This window comes from Antechinus flavipes, chromosome 1 (assembly GCF_016432865.1).
Source record: "Antechinus flavipes isolate AdamAnt ecotype Samford, QLD, Australia chromosome 1, AdamAnt_v2, whole genome shotgun sequence".
Taxonomy (NCBI): domain Eukaryota; kingdom Metazoa; phylum Chordata; class Mammalia; order Dasyuromorphia; family Dasyuridae; genus Antechinus; species Antechinus flavipes.
In genome coordinates, this window is record NC_067398.1 from 357,879,268 (window position 1) to 357,901,573 (window position 22,306).

The 22,306-nt window shown below is 37.5% G+C and overlaps 1 protein-coding gene across 1 annotated transcript in view; it reads right to left on the reverse strand.

Moving 5' to 3' along the window:
- The window catches only part of MAPK4 (mitogen-activated protein kinase 4), a 209,718-nt gene that overhangs the window by 131,888 nt on the left and 55,524 nt on the right, over nt 1-22,306 (reverse strand). Inside the window, exon 2 of the mRNA XM_051969620.1 lies at nt 19,146-19,273. The gene's annotated coding sequence lies outside the window, so the exon portion shown is untranslated. The remainder of the gene's footprint in view (nt 1-19,145; nt 19,274-22,306) is intronic.

The following is a 22,306-nucleotide window of genomic DNA, read 5'->3' on the forward strand; positions in this document are numbered from 1 at the left end:
TTGAATTGAACTTCTCATCATGAAATCCCCCCGATCTCCTTCACATACTGTTTTGTTGTTATTATTTTTTCCTGGACATTTATATTTATCCCAATTAAGTTTTATCTTACTAAATTTTATCCATGATTTTTGTTTTTTGAGGTGGGTTTGGGATTCTGATCCTATTGTTAGCTATCTTCTCTCAGCTTTGAGTTATTTGAAGAACTCAAAGGCATATCTTTAGTTGTTTGTCTAAGCTAGCAGTTCTCAAAAGTGTGGTCAGAGACCTCTGGAAGGTTTCTGAGACATTTTCAAGGATTCTGCAAGATCAAAACAATTTTTCCTTAATAATGCCAAGATACTTTTGTGTCTAAATAAAATCTATAACTATTCAAAAGAGATCAGAGAAACGATCTTTAAAGAAAAAATTAAATTGACAAAAATACACCTATTGTCCCAACTATATATATAGTTAATGATTAGTCTACTCATTGAGCACATCAAAGCCTATATCTGGGGATGGGGGAGTGTTTATTATGAATTGGCAATGAAGTGGATCCAGAACTGAATTAGGAAAAAGAAATCAGAGAATTCCTGTAAGAGACTAAGTATTGCTTTTTAACCATTCCATCTTCAAATTTACTAAAGCACTTTAAGCTTTACAAAGTTCTTCCTTCCTTAATAATAACCCTGTGAAATTATTATTCTTTCCCAAATCTATCTTCTTAACACAAATTTACTCTTGGTTATGTTGAATGCTTTCAATTCTTGAAATATCTCCAAGGAATCAAATGTGTGGTGAACCAAAAGTATATGAAAAGATTTTTTTTATAGTGTTATAGTCTATTTTCAGCAAAGGCTTACATGTAAGAAGTGACACAAGAGATTTATTTATGAAATATATAATTAGAAAAGGAGTTTAGCTAGTCATGTAGCAAAAATGAGGTATAAAGAAATGGATGTGCCTAATGCTACACTGAAACCAAGAGAATACAAAAAGCTCTACCCTTGGATAGATCCCATATAAAGAACCTATGAAGAACAAAGAAAATAATTACATAAGATGAGAAGGTGTGGACAAATTTTGATATACATCAATGAAGGGCATTGATGAGTTTATAAAGCAACTGAGTGAAGAATTAAAATACTTCAAAGTTTTTTTTTTCTTTTAGTTTGAACATTAATTTAATCCCTTGCTTTTTAAGTTAAAGGTCACTCATAAGAATGGGATACAAAGTCTTTGTTTGAGATTTTAACTTCATCTCCCTTTAGAGATGGTATGGATGTGTTCCTTAGTGTGTCCTTGCTGATGGGTTTCATTACTGGGGGCTGTCTTCAAGATGAACTGGTTGGCTCAAACTCTATTGTAGAAGGTATAAGAGGGTAGATTCTATTAGAAAAAGTATTCATTATGAACTCAACCCTCTTTCCCATACCCCTTTCTACCCTTTATCCAGAGGCATCCTCAGAGCATATACAAAAGGTGCTGGTGATGGGGAACCTATGAATGGTTTCCTGAGTCAGAAGTCCATGATGGTAGCAGAAGTGCTCACCTGGCTGAACACCATACATGTCTTTTGCCTTTCTATTTTGCTTTTCTAGGCAGAGGCCAAAGATCAGACACTTGAGAGTGGATTTATAAGATTGCACTATTGTAGATTAAGACCTGGAAGAAAACTTAAAGGCTACTGAGTTCATTTTACAGGTAAGGAAACTGAGGCTGAGAAAGTTGAGTTACTTGCCCAGAGTAACACAGCTGATCCATGTCTGAAGAATGATTTGATCTTAGGGCTTTCCTGACCCCAAATCCAGCATTTTATCTGCCACATCAGTTGGCTGCTGAGGCCCAAGAGCTGGCAGCAGCCAGGTCACTGGTGGAATCTCCATCTCCTGGCTTTCCCCAGGTTTCTTCAAGTCCCAGCTAAAATCCTACCTTTTACAGTAATCCTTTCCTAATCCCTCTTAGTTCTAATGCCTTCACTCTTGCAGTGATCTCCAATTTATCTTGTCTGTAGCCTGGATGTACATAGCTGTTTACTTGTTACCTGCTCCACTAGATTGTGAACTCCTTGAACATAAGGACTGCCTTCCCTTTCTCTGTATTCTCAGTGTTTAGAACACACAATTGCATGCAATAGGTGCTTAATAAATGTTTACTGACTGTTCAATGCTACTGAACATTTAGGAATTCTGAATGTCAATTTTCCTATTGGTTAAATGGGGGAAATAAACCATGACCTGCTTCTAAGAGTGTCTAAGAGTAAAGCTCTTTATAAACCTTAAAGAACTTGTAGAAATTTTAATTATTGTTATTATTTATCCCTTTGTAACTACTTTAAGCTATTACATTATTTCACATAATTCAGTAAACAAAATCATTTTCTCTTTGACTAAAAGAATAAAAATAAATTTTAGAAAAATACTTGTAGACTCATGGTGACTCACATCTATAGTCCTTTAAGATTTATAAAAAAGGCTTCCCTCACTACAGCCCTGTGAGGTGTATATAGCATTGTTTCCATTTTAGAGATGAGGAACCTGAGGACCTGAGAGGTTAAATAATTGACCTATATTTACATATATTGAAAGCCTCAGAGCCAAAATGTAAGCCCAGATACCCTAGCTCCAAATTTCCTGCTCTTTCTATTATATCATGCCGTCTCATCTACCTTGTTTAAGTCAAGATAATCTTATTGGAATAGGCTTTACTGCTCAGCTATCTCCTTTAAAGAAACTTTAGCAAGGAAAAATTCAAATGGACCAAACAGGCAAAGCAGATAATACTTATTCACTTTCTAGAAGAATTTTGAGTCTTAAAAAAGGATTTACCACAGATTTCATCAAATAGTTCCCTTAAATCCTTTAAAATATATGATTTGATTTACTAAAATCCGATTGCCATACTTTTCCAATATCATCATGCCTCCTTACAGCTATATAATATTTTTTATTTTTCAAAATGCTTTTATATCCGCCCACCTACTGAGCACATTTAGCTAAACTCAAATAATGGGCAATTTTCATATTTTCGATCTAAACTGTCCCACCTTTGAATCAAAGACAGGCCTGTCTCTTTCCTTTACATGACAGATTCTATGGCTTAATGATAGAAAAGTTTCCCAGAAGAAAAGAATTCAGTCATTGCTTAAATTTCCTTGACCATCAGACAGAAGTATCCAGTTGACTGGGGTGCTAGAGGGGAAAGGGAAGACAGGTGGGAGAGTCATAAAAGTTAACTGTGACAACCAAGAGGCAGCATGGTCAAGGAGAAAAAGCTCTGGCTTGGGTTAGAATCCCAATACCCTGAATGAGCATCCTTACTTTAAGAATGGAGCCAGTATTACCTGCCTGCACTACCTGCTTCTCAGCATTGTTGAGAAAAGTACTTTGTACATTTGAAGATGTAGTATAAAAATGAGTCATTTATTATTTGACTCTACCTCCCAAACATAGGTTATCTCTAATGTGCTGGCAATGAAAAGAATCAATGGAAAAAAATCATGCAAATGCTTGCTTCTCTCCTCTAAAGCAAGAGAATACAGACCATTAAAATGCAGAAATGTGTGGGAAATTATGTTCTTTGAGGACTTGAGCTGTTTTCATTTTTTGTTTTGAAAGCTCCAGCACCCAACATAGTACCTGGTACATGGTAGACACTCAATAAATGTTCACTGAATTGAACCGAATAAAAGAGCTGAAACTGTGAATGACAGCTAAGCACCTCTTTATTCTAGAGGCTCCAAGAAAAAGATTTATTTTGGAAACTATCAATCATAATAATGATAAGGGAAAGATATAAGTGTGGATGTATGTGTATACCTATATTTATATTTTTTCCCCCTCCCAATAGTGGTAGAATTCTTACAACACGTATGAGCTTGGTGATTGTTGTTATAGCCATGTCTAACTCTTCATATCCCCATTTGGGATTCTCTTGACAAAGGTACTGGAGTGGTTTACCATTTCCTTCTTCAGATCGTTTTACAGATGAGGAAACTGAGGCAAACAGGATGAAATGACAGGATGAAATGAAATGAAATGACCAGTGTCACCAAGCTACTAAGTGTCTGAGGCTGGATTTGAACACAGGAAGACTCCAAGTCCAGCACTATGGTTCTACTTAGCTATTACCCTATCAGTTAATTGTTTAATTGCTCTGGCCTTCAGCATCCTCATCCATAAAATATGAGTGTGAACTAAATGATCGCTAAGGCCCTTTCTAGTCCTAAACACTGACTTTCAATGACAGTCTTTTAAAAAAATAAAATCGTGGAAAAAAACAAAATCATAGATCTTTATACATGTTACACCACTTCAAAAGAATCCAAATATATTGAGGCGCCATCCAGGTTTATTTTCCAGTGAAAGATTTCATTGAATTCAGAAACTCCTAAAGGGGCTTATATCATTTCCTGTCTGTTTGGGGAAATGTTTGTAAAGTTTGAAGTCCATAAAATTGAATGTCTTGAGATAGTGGAGAGAAAGGAGAACAGTATTCATTCAATCGTTCATTCATCTAATGACTCATTCATCCATTCAATGAACACCTACTGACAGCTAACCATGTGCTTATTTAGCACTGTGCCGAGTGCCATGAGGGACACCAGAGAAGGCATGGGCCCAGCTCCCAAATAACTTACAATTAAGTTGGTAAAACAAGACTGAGAAACAAGCTGTAATTAAGGAACACACTGTGAGAACAAAGGCATGAGTGATAGAAGTATTAAGGGTCACAGAGGAAGAGAGCACATAGGATTGCTTCATCTGGTGGTTCTTAGGTCTTAGTGACGTGGATGCGAGTCTCTTGAGCCTACTGCCATTTCCTCTGGGCCAATATTACCTTCTCCATAGACCTCAGAGACCAAACATTGCTTTGTTAAAGTCGTTGGCTGACTGAAACATTTTTAAGAGCCAGAGAACAATGACAGGAGGTTGACCTGGCAGGAAGATGGAAGCAAATCTATGCTTGGACTCAACCGTAGACAACAGAGCAAAAAAGAACATTTGTGGTCATAATTTCTCCAAACCTGAAAATTAGGGCCTGAGGAGGAATTATCCCTCCTAGGGAAATCTCTCCTATCTCTGCCTAAACTGGTTCAGCACTCAGTCTGAAATACCCACTCTGACCTGATCCCACTCATGGCAGAGCTTGTCTTTTTTTTGGATAAGAAACCCTTGTTTTTCCACCAAGATATTAGGGGCCTATGCATCAGGAATGAATTCATATTCTTTTTTTTTTTTGTATTTCCCACATGTGTTTAATAAATATTTGAATCAAACATGTAGTTTGGAGACATGGCTGACAGAGTGCTGGATCTGTAATCAGGAAAACGAATTCAAATTTGGTTTCAAATATTTACTAGTTCTGGGACTTGTAGCTTGTTTGACTACTAAACCTTTCACTAAACCTCTTAGGCTCAGTTTCCTCATCTTAAAATGGAGATGATAATAAACTATTTTATAGGGCTCTACTGTGAAGATCACATATAGATGAGATTATATGTAGTAAGTGCTTTATAAACCTTACAATGCTATATGTTGGCTATTACTATTAAATATTTGCTGATGAAAATAGAATTACCCCCAAAAAACTGAATGTTAAAAAATCATGAAGATAGTAATAGCATTTCAAGCTTGTTCTTACAGAGTATAACAAGAAAGACAACAATAGCTAGTATTTATATTTATAATAATAAATTGGCTACTTTAAGGTGTGCAAATGAGAAGACACTTGTTCTGCTCTTCCTTTGCCGAATATTGAAAAAAACTGATCTTTTCATTGATTCTGCTATAATTTTTTTTCCTTTTTAAAAAACATTATTATAAAGGATGGCTTTCTGTGAATGTAAACTGTAGGTAATATGGAAACAAATTATGTCAATAGAAGTACAATTTTAAATATTTGTCAAGATGAGCTTGATAAGCTACCTATTTTAGCTAGTATAAGATTCTAGCCTTTACTTAGGGGGAGAAGGGAAATGGGATAATATCATTCCTAACAGTGTGTCCTTGTCTGTCCTCCACTCTTCTTTCTCCCTTTCCCTCCACCTCTTCTCTCCCATTACTGATCTGAGTGAAGAATTCCTAACCTCTTCCATTTTGTTTATTTGAGCTGGCTTTTTCCCAACCTCCTTAGGCATCCTGGTACCTTTTACTCCCAGCGCTTGTCAATCAGCTTTAATCCTAATGTGGTACTTAGAGAATTGAGCTCAAACAATCAACTAGCCTCAGTCTTCCCAGAATCTGCAATAGGGATTATAGGTGTCCCCAGAAGCAGCAACAGGGATTATAGGTATGTATCACCATGCTCAGCATCCAGGTACTTTTTTTAAGAGCCTTACCTTCTGCAGCCTATACTCATTCCTGCCTTGTTTTGGATTCCTCAGCACTTATGTATAATGTGTACTATGCTCACAAATTTTAGAGCTCAAAAGAGTGCTATTAGCACTGAGCTACTCCATGGTCTCGTTTTATAGATTAAAAAACAGAAGCTCTGAGAGATAATGCGACTTGCTTAGGATCACAGAGCTTGTTAGTGGCAGGGTCCCACCTGGGGGCCCAGGTCTCCCAAATCTCTATCTAATAGTCATACTACATCAGCAAATCGTGGCATATTCTTGATATTTCTTGTATAATATCACTGCTTTGTTTGGTCAACCTAGGTTGGAGTCCTCTTAAAAGCACTGATTTTCTCTATTTTTGTCTCTGTGTCAGTCTTTCCTCCTTGCATTTCTGTCTCTTTCTCCCTCTCCCCTCCCCATATAGATAGATCTAGATCTATATTGTATGGAAATACATACACACACACACACACACACACACACACACACACACACACACATATATATATACATATATATGTATGTATACATATGTGTGTATATATTAGTATTTAAATAATGCAATATTTGTTTTAAAAAAAATCCACTTAGCACAATGTCTCACCTCCTTCATGTTATGATCCTGTTTGGGAATGAAGGACAAACAATAACAACAATAACCCTGACAGACTACATCTGTATCTTACCTATCCATTAGCAGTTATCCTGAAGTTTGAGTGATTAGAACAAGGTCTGAAAACTCCAGCCACTGTGGAAAAGGTTGTATGTGTGAACATGTGCTTTCAAAATACCCCAAAACACAAATGTTCACAATACTGAGAGATACAATAAAAAACAAGAGATGAGCTTTAAAGAAGAGACATAGGAGGGCTTTAGAGTCTTTCCTTAGAGCTCAGTCTTAGTCTGCCCAGTCACTAGCTGTGTTCAGTTTCGTCATCTGAAAAATAAAGGCACTGGATTAGAGAACCTCTGAGATCTCTCCCAAGTCCTATATCAGCGATGTTATGAGGGAACTTTGGTGAAAAAGAGTTGGCTTTATTGCAACCTGGTTTCTGGGAAACATTTGAAAAGATGTCACAGAATAAAATAAATGGTTTTGTTTATTAATTAGGATTATAGGATTTAGAGATAGAAGGGATTTTAGAAATCATTTAATCTAATCCCCTTATTTTACAAATGAAGAAAATAAGGCTGCAGAAGGAAGTAACATATAAGGTCACCGAGATTGTTCTACTTCAGATCCAGAGCTCTTTGCTCTATCACTCTTGGGCTAAGGAGCATCCAACAAAACTGAAGAATGTAATATTTTCATGTTAGAGGCACAAGAAGGAGAACACTTCTGCAAGAATAAAGATACCTGGGCTTAGTAGTCATGAATGTGACTGAACATTTCTGAGGGTTCCATCAATTGCCAATTTGTTCATTTTGCACTGTGCCTGTTTGGCTGCCAATACAACTCCATTATTCCTGCTGTTGCCATCTGTCCACTCCATTGCTCAAATGAACAATCTCTGGAGGAGATTCTTTTCATCTCAGACTGGCAGAAGGTTCTGTTTTGGACCATACCAAGTCAATACTCTCAGTCCACAATACTGGTAAAAGCTGCCAAGATTCAAAAGGAATTGCACCTTGACCCAACTTACTTATATTTTGTATCCAAAAAGGACACCGCTGATCAAGATTGCGTGACCTTGGAAAGGGAGTGGGACTTGACTAAGCTCATCTCCCCACACTTTTAGAGCTGTTAAGCTATATTCTTCCTCAACAATTTTTGATGGTTTCCCATTGCCAATAGGATGAAGTCCATGGTCCTGGCATATATAGGGATTGGCCCTTTGGGTTGAAGCATGTTGTTCAGTAGTTTTAGATTCCTTGTGACCTCATTTGGGATTTTAGCAAAGTTAGTAGAGTGGTTTTCCATTTCCTTTTCCAGGTCATTTGACTGATGAGGAAACTGAGGCAGAGTTAACTGATTTACCCCAAGGTGACACACCTAGGAAGTGTCTGAGGCTAGATTTAAACTAAAGTTTTCCTGACTCCAGACCTGGTTCTCTACCTACTGTACCACCTATAACATGCTAATAAAAGAAAACTAGAAGAGAAGGGTAAAGTCAGATCTTGGAAAGCCTGAAAGGCCAAGCAAAGGAGCTTGGACTTAATATTCAATGCATAATTAGCTTTTGTACATGATCAGAAGAAGAGGACTCTGGTAATGAGGTAACATAAAAGATAGGTTAAAAGGTAGAGATTGGAGGCAAGTCATTAGGAGAATGCTAAAAACGACTAAAAAATTTCATCAGTCAAGAGCTGATGAAGGCATGAGTTCGGCAATAACAGTGAGAATAGAGAAGAGGAGGCAATCAAGAGAAATATCAAGGGAGTCAAGTCTATTGAAAACAGCAATTGACTAGTTAGGGGACAGGTGACAAAGGAGAGGGGAATACCAAAGACTAATTTTTCCCATTTGTTTATTTTTAAGATTATAGTTACTTCTTCCACATCACCACTTTCCCCGTTGTTGTTTCAATGTATTAAGGGTCATCAAAAAAAATTAAATGAGAATTTGGAGGAAGTTTTGAGGAAGATGAGAATTTAGAGGAAGTTTTAAGGAAGCCACAGATGATACAAAGTCCATAGCAAAATATTTAACCCAAATTTTACAATAAGCTACTACAAACATCTCATAAAAGAAAAAGAAAAAAAAAAAATCAGACTTCTCTGATCACAAAGGTAGGGCCCAAAATTCTATGCAGATTTTCCAGCCTTCAGGGGTTCTATGTCCCTAAATCCCATAATGTAGAAAGGATAACTGTAATTTAAAAAATTTTTTAGTTTCAAATTCTCTTTCCTTTCAATCCCTTCCCCACCCACTGAGAAGGTAAGCTATAAGAAATCAATTATACTAATATGGTTTTGAACCTCTAAACCTCAATGTTATTAACAGAAATAGAAGTTAGGAAGACCAGGCTAAGGATGGAAAATGACCAGCTCATCTTAGAACAGAGTTGAAGGTGCTAGTGGGGTAGCGAATTCTAACAGTAGACAGAGAGGAGTGCAGGCTGGCCATTGGGACAATGGTCAGGGCTCGACATAAGGACTAGGAGATTGTAAAGAAGTCATATTGAAACTATTCAAGCTCATCAAATCATAGACATGGCTGTGGAATGACTGATTCCAATCCTTCATCTTGTAGATGAAATTATAAAACTTATCCAAAGTAATTAATGTAGTTAGTGGAAGTGAAAGTATGCTAACTCAGATTCCATGACTATAAAGTCCTCCTTCAAATAAGAGGACCAGAAGAGATGGTGTAAAGCAAGGAGAGAGGAGAGCGGAGGAAAGAATTTAGGGGGATAATTACACTTGGGGGAGAAAGAAGAACCATAAAGGAGAAATAAAATACAAGCTTATCAATTACAAAGGAGAAGTCAGAAAGTTCTAAGGAGAACTAGGATAGTGCAGTGAGTGAATAAAAAAGTATTTACTAAGCATTTACTGGGGCAGCTAAGTGGCACCATGATGCACAGAGTACTGGGTTTGGAGTCAAGAAGACTCATCTTCCTCAGACACCTATTTGCTGTGTGATCCAGGCAAGTCACATAATCCTGTCTGCCTCAGTTTCCTCATCTGCAAAATGAGCCAGAGAAGGAAATGGCACAATGTCTTTGCCAAGAAAACTTCAAATGGGATCACAAAAGAATTACCTGACTTAAATAAGAGAATGAAAAAAGCATTCATTACATGTGCCAAATGCCAGAAGTACAAATACAAAAAGTAATCATTGCCCTGAAAGAGGTTACATTTCTAATTAGGAGGAAATAACACATGTAAGAGAAGACGTGGAGGGGAGGGGTGTTTTACATTGGGAGGGGGTCACAGGGACAATGAGTGGATCAATCATTCCATGGCAAGAGTAGAATATGAAGTCCTTCAGGGCATGGATATGTTCTCTTGAGGTCTGAAGGGGGCAATTAAAGGGCAGATGCCAAGAAAATGGCTTGGATAGAATGTGGGTATGGCTGGGGATATTGTGCATCAGGTGAGTTTGTGCTCACACACACAGTACACTCAATATACCAGGGCAGAAATTCCAGAGCCAGGTGGGTTAAGTCCTCCAAAGCATAGTCTCTGGAAGTCTGGCAATCTGGGGACAGGACTGATAACAAGATGATGGCTAGCTCCATATAATGGGTTATGCAAATTTGTACCCCTGTATTGAACAATCAGAATAGTGGAAGCTTCAGCCAGTAAGATCCAGAGCTGAGAATGTTAAATCACCAAAACCCCGTTTCTGGAAGCTAAAAGAGGATTTTAAAGAAAAGACTGACTGCCTATAATAAATTCTATATAGAGTTTAAGCAGGAAGAAGTTTGGGAAAAAACAGACAGCATTTACTAGGTTATTAGTGATCTTGGAAAGTGGTAGGGGTAAAGTCAGATTGTATGAGGGATGAGAAATAAGGACAGAGGGAAGAGATGGAACCCCCACAATAACCCCCACAGCACCTAATGTAGTGTCTGACAGGTGATCCCTGCTCAAGAAATCTTCATTGATTACATCATCTATATTTTCTCATTAAACCTCTTTTGAACAAAGCTTGTTTTGAGGAGGCTCGCAGGGGTTGGGGTGTTATTTATATCCATGCAACAGGAAACGGCCAACTAGCCTAGATGGATATTAGATCCATGATTTTAACCAAGGATGTACTGGAACAAGTTCCAAATAGAGAACTTTGGAGAGCTTATTGTTAAATTTTCAGTGTATTCAGGGGAAACAGCAAATGTAACAAACCAGGGCTTGACAATTTTTCAGATTGTCTAGACTTTTTGTTACTATTTTTCATCCGTCATGTCTGACTCTGTGAACCCATTTTGGGGTTTTCTTGGCAAGGATACTGGAGAGGTTTGTCATTTTATTCTCCAGCTAATTTTATAGATGGAGAAACTTAGGCAAACTGGGTTAAGTGACTTGCTCAGAGTCACACAGCTAGTAAGTATCTGAGGTCACATTTGAATTCAGGTCCTTCTGACTCCAGGGCTGTACCACCCTATCCATTGTGCCATTTAGCTCCCTCCTTTTAGACTTAAAAATGCATTAATAATGCAAATTAAACTCAAAAAAATGTCCTGAGTGTATGTCTTCCCCTCTGGAGAGACAGTTGTTAAATATTTACCAATATACCCCTGTTTCAGCACCACTTGTATCAGCATCACTCCAACTTTAATAAGAGCAGGTTATAAATTGTGATCCGAAGGGCCTGAGCTGACCAAAATTATCATTCCACCCCAGTGCCAAAAGTTGACCATTAACCTCATTAACATTTAAGCATTTTAACTGAATTAAAATATTATGTAAGAAAATGGCAACCCATTAGCTAACTAATTTGCTGCCAGCTTTGCTTCATCTGAGTAATTCATTAAGATTCTGTGATTTTCATGCACAAAATTAAAAGCATTTACAAGTATAAAGGCTGATTACTATTACAAGTGCTGTAAGAGAGTTCAGACAAAGGAACAAAGTTAGTGTGGGTTTTTCTCATTTACTTAACCAAATAATCACTGCTTGGCTCAAGAGACTATATTTGACAGCTTAAAATCGAAGAACCTGTGATTTCTGGCCTTCTGCAAAGACCCACTGACAGAAAATAGAGCTTCCTAAAGCCTGAAATTCCTCAAAGAGAGTCATTCTTTTGGTGTAAAGCCAGCTTAAGTGCAAACAGTCCCCATGGGTCAGGAAAAGATAACTTTTATCAGTCATTTAGCCTTTAGAACAAATGAGTTCTGCATTCTTTCCTGTGACCAGGTTTTTTATGAGGTCAATAAGTAGAAGTGGAATCATCAGGGCAATGAGCACCTGTTACTAAGGAATGAAAAATAAAAGAGCAGGAAGACTGCCGACTTCAAAGAATTGTTTAAGCAAATAAAATACAAGGAGCAATTATTAAGCACCTACCATATGCCAGACACTGTTTGACACCAGATATATAAAGATAAATATGAGCAAGTCCTCCACTTTTTTCCCCCTGAGGCAATTGGGGTGAAGTGACTTGGCCAGGGTCATACAGCCAGGAAGTGTTAAGTACCCTCAGGTCCTCCTGACTTCAAGGCCGGTACTCTATCCACAGCACCACTTAGCTGCCCCAAGTCCTCCATTTTAAGGAACTGATGTTTTCCTGGATATAGATAAATAAATATGGCTTATATATATATAAAATTGATCCCAAATCATTTGTGGGGCAGAGACCCAGGATAAGGCACTAAGAACTGGGAAAATTAGGAAAGGCCTCTAGTAAAGCTAGAAATACAGGGAATTAGGAGGTGGAAATAAGGAGAGAAAAAGTAATATAGATATGAGGAACAACTTGTGGAAAAGTGGGAGGCAAAAGATGAACTTATATGTGTAGAATTATAAGTGGGTCAGTTTAATCAGAATATAGAGTGAAATATGAGATAGAGTGAAATATGAGACAGAATAATAAGAAACAGGAATGATTTACTGGAGCTAACCTGTGAAGAGCTTTAAACGTTGAAAAAAATAGTTTTAAACTAGAGACAACAAGGAGTTACGGAAGCTTCTTGAGCAGAAAGTAACAGACCTGTGATATAAGAGTATCAAGTTGTCCGGTGTACAGAGAAAGGAAAGGCTGCATACAGGGAATGCAGTTAGGAGACGATTGTAATAGTCTAGGTAAGAGGTAATTTCAATTCAATTCGATAAATAATTATTAAATTCCTACTATGTGCCAGGGAAAATGCAAAACACTGGGGAGATAAAGAAGCAAAAGAAAGTCCCTGTCCTCAAGGAATTTACAATTTAACGGGGAAGACAAAATGAAAAAGTATATACACAAAGTAGCTATATGCGGGATAGAAGGAAATAATTGACTTATGTAAGCCTTGAATTATTAAGCCTTACTGCAATTGAGAGGGGCTAGGGAAGGCTTCTAGGAGAAGGTGGGATTTTACTTAGGACTTAAAGAAAATCAGGGAGGTCAGTAGTCAGAGCAGAGGAATAATATTCCAAGCATAGGGGAGAGACTACCTAGAGCTAAGAAATGGGAGTATGAACAGTTAGGAGGCCAGTGCCACTTTATCCAAGAGTATATGTTGGGGAATAAGGGGTAAAAAGACTTTCTTCTTTCTAATAGTAAGGGCTAGGTTATGAAGGGCCTTGATGACAAACAGAGCATCTGGTATTTGATCCGATAATCGAGAGCTACTAGGAATTATTGAGTAGGAAGGTGTGCTTTAGGTCAGTGGCTCTCAAAGTACAATCTTGGCAGTCTATGAAATCCTTTCAGAAATAGTTTTTATTTCTAATAATAAATATCTATAAATATAACCCACATAAACAAAAACTTTGGACAGATCCACAATAATTTTTAATAGTATAAAGATACTAAGAACAAAAGTTTGTGAGCTACCACTTTAGGAAAATCACTTTACTGGGTAAAAGGAGCATGGATTGGAGTGGGGAGAGCTTCAAGGCACAGATCTATCACTAGATTGTGGCAGTAGTCCAGGTGTGAGATGATAACGGCCTATACCAGAGTGATGTCAGTTTTAGAGGAAAGAAGAAGTGTGTTGGAGAGATCTATGAAATCAGCAGGCCTTGCAACATGAGAACCTGAAATAGAGTAGCTATGGTATGAACAGAGATAAAATATAAGGGGTAAAGAGAAAAGCAGGGTCATCGCTCCCAGGGATAAGGGCTGGCCCCAGTCAACCAAACCAGGCCATGCATAAATCCAAGACTTTCCCCCAGGCTGCCTTAAATCTTCCTTGGCCCTGCAATTTTCATGCTGCAGAAGGGGGCACATAATATCTGGTCTAAGATCTGAGGCTGTCTGTTGGCCTCTCTCTCCCCTCTGAGATTTATCACTAAGGGTCCGACATCTAGCTTCTACAGTGAGCCGTGGGGAAGCATGGTTGGGACCTTGGTGGAGACAATGAACAATGAATAGAAAAAGGGGCAAGCATGTGATCGGGGAAGGAATGTAGCAGTATCAACTGGAACTGAGAGAATAAGGATGAAGAGGCTGGTTTCACTCAGAGATCTCTGGGACCAGCACAGCATAGACCGGGGACACAATATTTGCACTCAGTAAGATCTGGATTCAAATGCCATCTCTGAAGCTCTTTATATAATCATAAGCAAATCACTTAAGCTCTTGGTACCTCACCTTCCTCATCTGTAAAATGTGAATTATAATACCTAAGACATCCTTCATAGTGTTGCATGAAGAAAAAATATTATTTGCACAAAAGTTCTCCACTAATTGGCAATTAGTTATTGTGTTATCATCATGGAATCCAAGATTTTTTTTGAATGAAATGTTCATTATAAACTTTAAATATATATATTTACACATGTGTATATAGTACAAATATATGTATGTATGAATATATGCATGTGCTAAGCATTAAGGATACAAAAAGAAGCAAAAGACAGTCCCCTAACCTCAAGGAGTTTCCAACTGAATGTGCAAACAAATATATTCAAAACAAACTATTAATAGGATAATAGGAAAGAACTAAAATATGAAATATATATACATATACATGCAAAACATATATGTATTTATATATTTACTAGGTACCATAATATATTAACATGTATTATATATACATGTTTATATGTTTATATGTACATATGTGTTGATATATAAATATGTATATGTTTTCTACATATATATACCCCATATATAATGCATACAATAATACATATACCCATATGTGTGTGTGTGTGTGTGTGTGTGTGTGTGTGTGTGTGTTAGAGGCAACTAGATGGCTCACTATAGTAAAGCCTTGAGTCAGGAACACTTGAATTCAAACCCAAGCTCAAACCTTTACTACTTATGAGCAAGTCACTTAAGTCCATTTATCTCAATTGCCTCACCTGTAAAACTAACTGGAGAAGGAAATGGCAAACCACTCTAGTATCTTTGCCAAGAAAACTCCAAATGGAGTGATAAAGAGTCAGACAGGACTGAACAACAAACATATTTATATATATATATACATATCCATGTCCACATGTGCAGTGCATATGTGTGTATGCATATATATCCACTATTATTACTTAGGAAATAAGCTTGTTCCACTGACCCTTCCTTATCCATTCTTCCTCCTCATTTCCTGCAGTGCATTTATTGAGAGAAGTTATAAGTCCATTCCAGCACTTCACTCACAGACCCAAAGGAAAGAACAGAAATGGTCTAAAATCTTTGACCTGCTTCCTGAGCTACATTTTATAACAGCAACAGGCGATGAAGAAGGGGAGGCGAGGCTTGATAGTTAAATAGGTGATCACATTGTCTGACCCCATTCCAAGTGACGGGGAAAAGTCCTTCAAGAGTACCACTTGTTAGTGATGGCGAGCTGGAGTGGAAAAAATGTCATTGTGCATCAGTACTCTTGTTCTTGTATCATCCTGTTCTGCTGCTTCTCCTGGGGGCAGAGGAACCTCAAGCCTCTAGTGTTGCAAAAGAGAGTGTTAAAGTGATCCTTTCTGAGCAGAGGGGCAAAATTTCCAGTTCTTACTGCTAGAATTCATTTCACAACAGCCCGTCATTAAGATGCTCTACTTGTTTGCTGCTTTTCACACCAAGGTAGGTCAGTAAAGTAAGAAGATACTTAACTTATCTCTCTGAGAGGTGCTACAGAGGGAGGCAATTTCTATATCTAGATTTCAGGAGACTAAGAAGTCAAGGGGCTGAAAAGGAAGGGCTGTGGGCTTCCACACCTTCTTCCACAATTCTCACTACTAAATGTAGCTGGAAATGGGAATCTAAATATATTGTAAGGGAAGAGAAATTTGTTTCCCCCAACTCCTCCAGCTCAACTGATGTAGTCATAGGATGCAACTATAGATAAACTGTCAATGCATTACCAATATGTTAATGTTAAAGTAATGTTTTTACTAAATTTGAATACTTCTCCACTGTCCGAGGCTTAATTACCTAAGGCCCTTTAAGAGCCTGACCAATTCTAAGACATTTTTTTAATTGTTTTACATTTACTGTTTTTAATTACATATAAAAATGTTTAAGATTAGAGTTTTTTTATTTGAGTTCCGAATTCTCTCCCTCCGTCCTTCCTAGAGAAGGAAAGCAATTTGATACAGGTTATCCATGTGTAGTTATGCAAACCTTATTTTATATTAGTTATGTTGTAAAAGAAAACATAGACTAAAAAAAACCAATAACAATAAAAAGGAAATAAAACTAAGTATGCTTCATTCTACAGTCAGACTTATTCCATCATTTCTCATTCTAGAGGTGGATAGTATTTTTCATCATGAATCCTTTGGAACTATCTTAGATCACTGAATTGCTGAAATTAGCCAATCAATTCACAGTTGGTCATCATATAATAATGTTATTATTGTATATGCTTTTTTTCTGCTTCTGCTCACATCATTTTGCTTTAATTCATCTAAGTCTCTCCAGTTTTTCTCAAAGCATCTTGCTTGGCATTTCTTGGAGCACAATAGCATTCCAGCAAAATGATATAACACATCTTGTTATTCCCTAATTGATGATCCCCTCAACTTCTAATCCTTTGCCACCACAAAAAAAGGTGCTATAAATATTTTTGTACATATAGGTCCTTTTGCCTCTTTTTAAAAAATCACTTTGGATGAAGGCCTAGAAGTAGTATTGCTGGGTCAAAGGGTATGCACAATTTTATAATACTCTGGGAATAGTTCCAAATTTCAGAGAGAGCTATTCATATTTAGTAAAGGATTTCTTGGTGTAATACCTTGTGTGTTAACAGATTATCATCTATATTTGCATCTTATGATAAAATCACTTAGGGTTGGGGAAAGAACAAATTCTCCCCCCCCTGATTTTCTAAGATCCAGACTACCATCATAGTTTTGTTTATTTTTTGTTGCTTTTGAGATATTTGTACAACAATGGAAGGGAGTATTTAATGGAGAGAGGTTGGGGAGAAGCCTTAGTGGGAGAAATCTTAGTCCACTTCACCTTCTGGATTACTGGATTTAGATAGTTTATATGGAGTCACAGAGTTGCCATCAGTCTGAGTCACAGTCTCTTTCCAAGGGAACCTGGTATATTCAGCTATATAATACTGCAGGAAGCAAGCAGTGTCTTAATATCAGACTCAGACTCATTTAACTTCATTCAATCAATAATGAATGATCAATATCAGAACTAGCTTAGACTGATTTGAATGATATCAGATAACATGGGCCAGTCCCTGTCTCTAGAGTAAGAAACATTGTCACCTTCCTTTGAAGACCCCTTCTCAATCTGTTTCTATCCCAGGCTCAACCCATTTCTGCAAAAGAAGGAATATCACAACTAGAAACTGTGTATCCAAACAACTGATGAAACTGTTCCCTACCATATAAGGAGCTTCTGGGGTCTTCTTCAATACCAATATTTATATAATACAAAATTATTTCAAAAAGGAAACTTCAGGAAAGGCCTTATACAAGACGTGCCCCTGAACTGTGCTTTTAAGGAAGCTAGGAATTGTGCTACCTGTCCCCATTCCCACCCCTTCTTCAAATCCCAGTCACTAGAAACTCTTTGAGTTGCTCCTCAACCCATCGACTCTCTGATTGGCAAGAGCAGGGCATCTGGGCAACCAAAAAACAAAAAGTTGCTAAGTATGGAAAGACAACTAGATGCTGCAATAGATAGGACACTGGGCTTGAAATCAGGAAGACTCATCTTCCCGAGTCCAAATCTCTAGTCTCAGACACTGGGCAAATCACTCAACCCAGTTTGCCTCAGTTTCCTCATCTGCAAAATGAACCAGACAAGGAAATTGCAAATTACTCCAATACTTGTGCCAAGAAAACCCCAAATGGGATGGCTAAGAGTCAGAACAACAACCAAAGTATGGGGAAGTCCCTGGCAAATCATGAAGATAGTTTACTGACTTGGTCTAGAGAGTGCTTCAAATTGCAAAGTCACACTACAAAGTATCATGTAAATGGACTTGGTGATTATTTTTAATATATGGAAAAAATGGATGGTCAAAGAGAGAGGGGAAACAAGCACATATAATCAAATGACATAGAGTTGTAAATAGGAGAAAGAAAGCTTATTTTGTGCTATCAAGGAATCGTAGGATTTGGAAGTGGTTGCTTAGAGAGAACTTGATAGGGAAACTGAGGCAGAGCAGGCGAAGCACCCTGTCCCATGCCATATACATAGTTAAAAGGAGAGCTGAGAGTAGAATGCTTGCCTCCCAATCTCTGGTTTCTATACTCTCAGCTACAGCCGTCAGAAAAGGGAGGGCTTTAAACTAGGATAAGAATGTGACTAAATGGAAAGGATGGATAAGTGGTTCCCAGGTGTTGAGATGGTATGAGAAAATACATGGAGATTTGATTAAAGCATATGTGGAACACCAAGAAGACAGACTTTGACAGGAGTGGAATAGATAGGATAGAATGAGATTATAGAGGGCCTGAAATGTCAGGATAAAAGGAAAAAGAAGAAAATGTGATAAGAGAAAGTTGAAGGTCTTTAGGGAATGGTAAAATGGGATGAATTTAGGCTGATAGACTAGTCTTTTCTCAGACCTCATTTATATTCCTACCCTCAACCCCAGGCCTAAGAAAAAAAAATGTTAAGCATAACTGGCAAATTGCCAGTGTGCCTAACTCAATGTTTCCTAGGGCCCCAGTCATACTGCTAAAACGCTCTATCACTAAACTGTTCCATGTGAAGCCCATTTTCTGAGGCTTGCAAAACACTATCCACGTCACCCACAGTGAATTAGACCCTTAACATTTCAAGCTGACTAGTGCACAAACAGACAACAAAAAGTTTTGAGAGCTTACCTTGCTGGAGATTAAATTTAAGAGATAATGTATTTGGTAATGATTAGGGCTTTTTTCTCTGAACATATTTCAACATGAAAAACACCATTCCCGTTGCTTGACAAGAGCCGAGAAGATTCAGCAGGCTGCTACAAAGACAGAAAATAATAGCTTCAGTTAACTGTATATTTTAATGGCTCTGTGGTCTCATTAATATGGAGAGTGCAGATCATGAACCATCTTTTCATACTGGGTGACTCTTGCCTATGTTCTCCCATATATCTTCCGCTAAGGATCCAATGAAAAGCAGAGATTATTTCCCTTTTCTGTCTTTAGATGCTCAAAGGCACACAGTGCTTGACAAATAGTAGAGATTTAATAAATACTTGTTGAGTGATTCCTGTTACCTTTTTTACATACTGTGGATCTCAAAGGGGTAAGCTAGCTCATCTTATCAGGTTTTTTCCTTTTTTTAAAAAGCTAGGATTTATATAGAGCTCTAAAATTTGCAATGCACTTTACATATGTTAACTCAATTGATTCTTACAACTCTAGGAAGTAGGTGCTATTATTATCCTCACTGTAGCCTGTGCAGCAGCCATCTCAGCAGATGGACTAAACCAGGTTGAGGACACCTGACAAGCCTCAAAACTCTCATGAGTTAGAGATGTCTATCCCAAGCACATGAAGACTTTCTCTGGTGGAAGGCATGGATGAGAACCATTTGTTTCATTGCTCATGAAGGGGGCACTGAGATCTGAGTCAGACATTAAAGCTGTCAAGGTCACCCACTGCATCCTGGGACATTATCGGTCACCTTGACTTTCATCCTGTCACTGGAAGAGAGTCAGGCTGATGACTTTGTGCAACTCTTATCTCTTTTAAATCCAATTCACACATAAGTCAAGACATTATCTGCGATGTCATTGGTCCTCTTCAGACAAACAACATTAATATCCCTATTTTACGGATGAGCAAATTTGAGGTATAGAGAGGTTATATGACTTGCCCAGGTTTACAGAGCTAATCAGCATGTGAGTCAGGTGTTCCTGACTACAAAGTTAGGCTCTATCCATTGTACTGCCATAAGATCATCTTACTTGGTGACTGGTTTACTTCATTTTCTGGTTAAAATTCTCTAACGACATCCTTTACTGTACTTCTCCAGCAAAATGAGTTATTTGTGGTATGTTGTAGCCAATTCATAACGTGAGAGGTAGAAGTATTTCAGTGGTCATTTAGTCAGTTGGTTAATAGGCATTTATTCTACATCTGCTGTAAGTGCTGGAGAAACAAAGAAAGACAAAAAGCAGACCCTGACTCTATGGTCAACAAATGGTCATCTGCTCTTTGTGTTAGGTCCTCCAAAGAGAAAGAACATATCACTTCTACCAGTAGTCTATTCACTTTTGTTGCTATTGTACCTGTCCCTTTATAACCCCATTTGGTTATAAGAGATAGTGGAATAGTTTGCCATTTTCTTCTCCAGTACATTTTACAGATGAGGAAACTGAGGCAAGCAGAATTAAGTGACTCACCCAGGGTATTACAGCTAGGCCAGATTTAAACTCAGATTTTCCTGACTTCACTCTTAGCACTACATCCACTATGTCACCTAGTCACCCTATCCTGTATTCTACTTTTGGACAACTATGATTATTAGTAAATGTTTCCTGACACGAAGTCTAAATTTCCCTCTTTGTAACTCCCATCCATGTCTCATGGTTCTGCCTTCTGGAATCAAATAAAATTCTTATTTATCATGAATCTCTTTGTCACCTTCTCAGTGAGTCACAACTTCTTCAAAGGTTTGGGTATCCCATGGCTTGAAGCCTTGCAATATCACTGGAAGAACAAAGATGTTAAAAAGATGTTCCTTTCACCTTTCTCCTTTCAGAAGTAGGTGACTAAGAGTATGGAATACTGTATATCATGTCTGATTTTTTTGTTGTGCTGGTTAATTTTCCTAAGCTTTTCATGTTTTTTCTTTTTTAATTCTTTGTTATGAAGTAAGGACAAACTTTTACCTGCTGAATGTGGTCTTTGAGGCCATAGTTTGACTACCTCAGTTGTAAGGAATGGCTCTCCGTGAGGGAAGAAAACAAAGTTATATTGGTGAATTTAGGTATAATATAAAATATAAAAGCCAAAGATGTCCAAAAAAATTTATTTAAAAATATTTTTAAAATTATATTCATAAAAGAAATTTGGGATCATTAAAAACTCTGGACAATTTCCCCAAAGAATTCATTTTTCCTTCTGTTTAAATCTGGGTCCTATTTATTGCTCAATCACAGAGCCTGTTGTATAAATGCATACTTATGCACCAGATTTATGCTCTGCCCATTCAAGTCCATTCACAATCTGAACAAGAAGCATTTTTCATCCATTTGGTATAACGTGTCTGGCTAGTTAGAGCATATTCTTTTGAGTAATCATGGATCCCCCTAAGTAGGTTATTCAATGCTTTTACAATCAAGTTATTTCCAGGGCTTGATGCAATTAGTCATTCATTCACAAATAGGAGCATTTGAGTCTTCAAAATTTGCCTCATCTTCTATTTGGAACCTATACTGGATACTCTCTATGACAATGGAACCAACTTCAACAAGCATCATATCTCCTCTAGGCTTAGCCCAATGTCTGGCTCACAGAAGAACTTAATAAATGTTTGCTTGATTATTATACATCTTACATAACATACAACTTCATTAGTACCTAAGAATGGTGACCAAGAAAGCATTATCAACCCATAAACCTTCTTTCTTAATACCATATGTAAGAGTTTTATATGAATTAGCTGGATGCATAAGAAAAACATAATTGATGATAGTATTAGAAGGGAATAAGCAGGATTTTGAAAGTAATACTCCACAGCAGACCACATCTTTTCCATTACACTAATGACTTAAAGATACAAATAACACAAGATCCCACTGTGTTTATTGTATGTTGACTATCAAAAACATCTGATTCAACAGAATGAACTGTTTCCTTTAAGGCTTCCCTGCATCTCCCATGCATATATCAAAATTATACTATGTCAGGATTCCTTAAATGACATAAAACAGAGACAACTTTATAAGATATCAAGTGCAACATCAAAAGTGCCACTGTACTGTCTAAAAAGGAGGTCCATGTCAGAGAGGGATTCCCTATGGATGGTGAAGTGCTCCAGATGC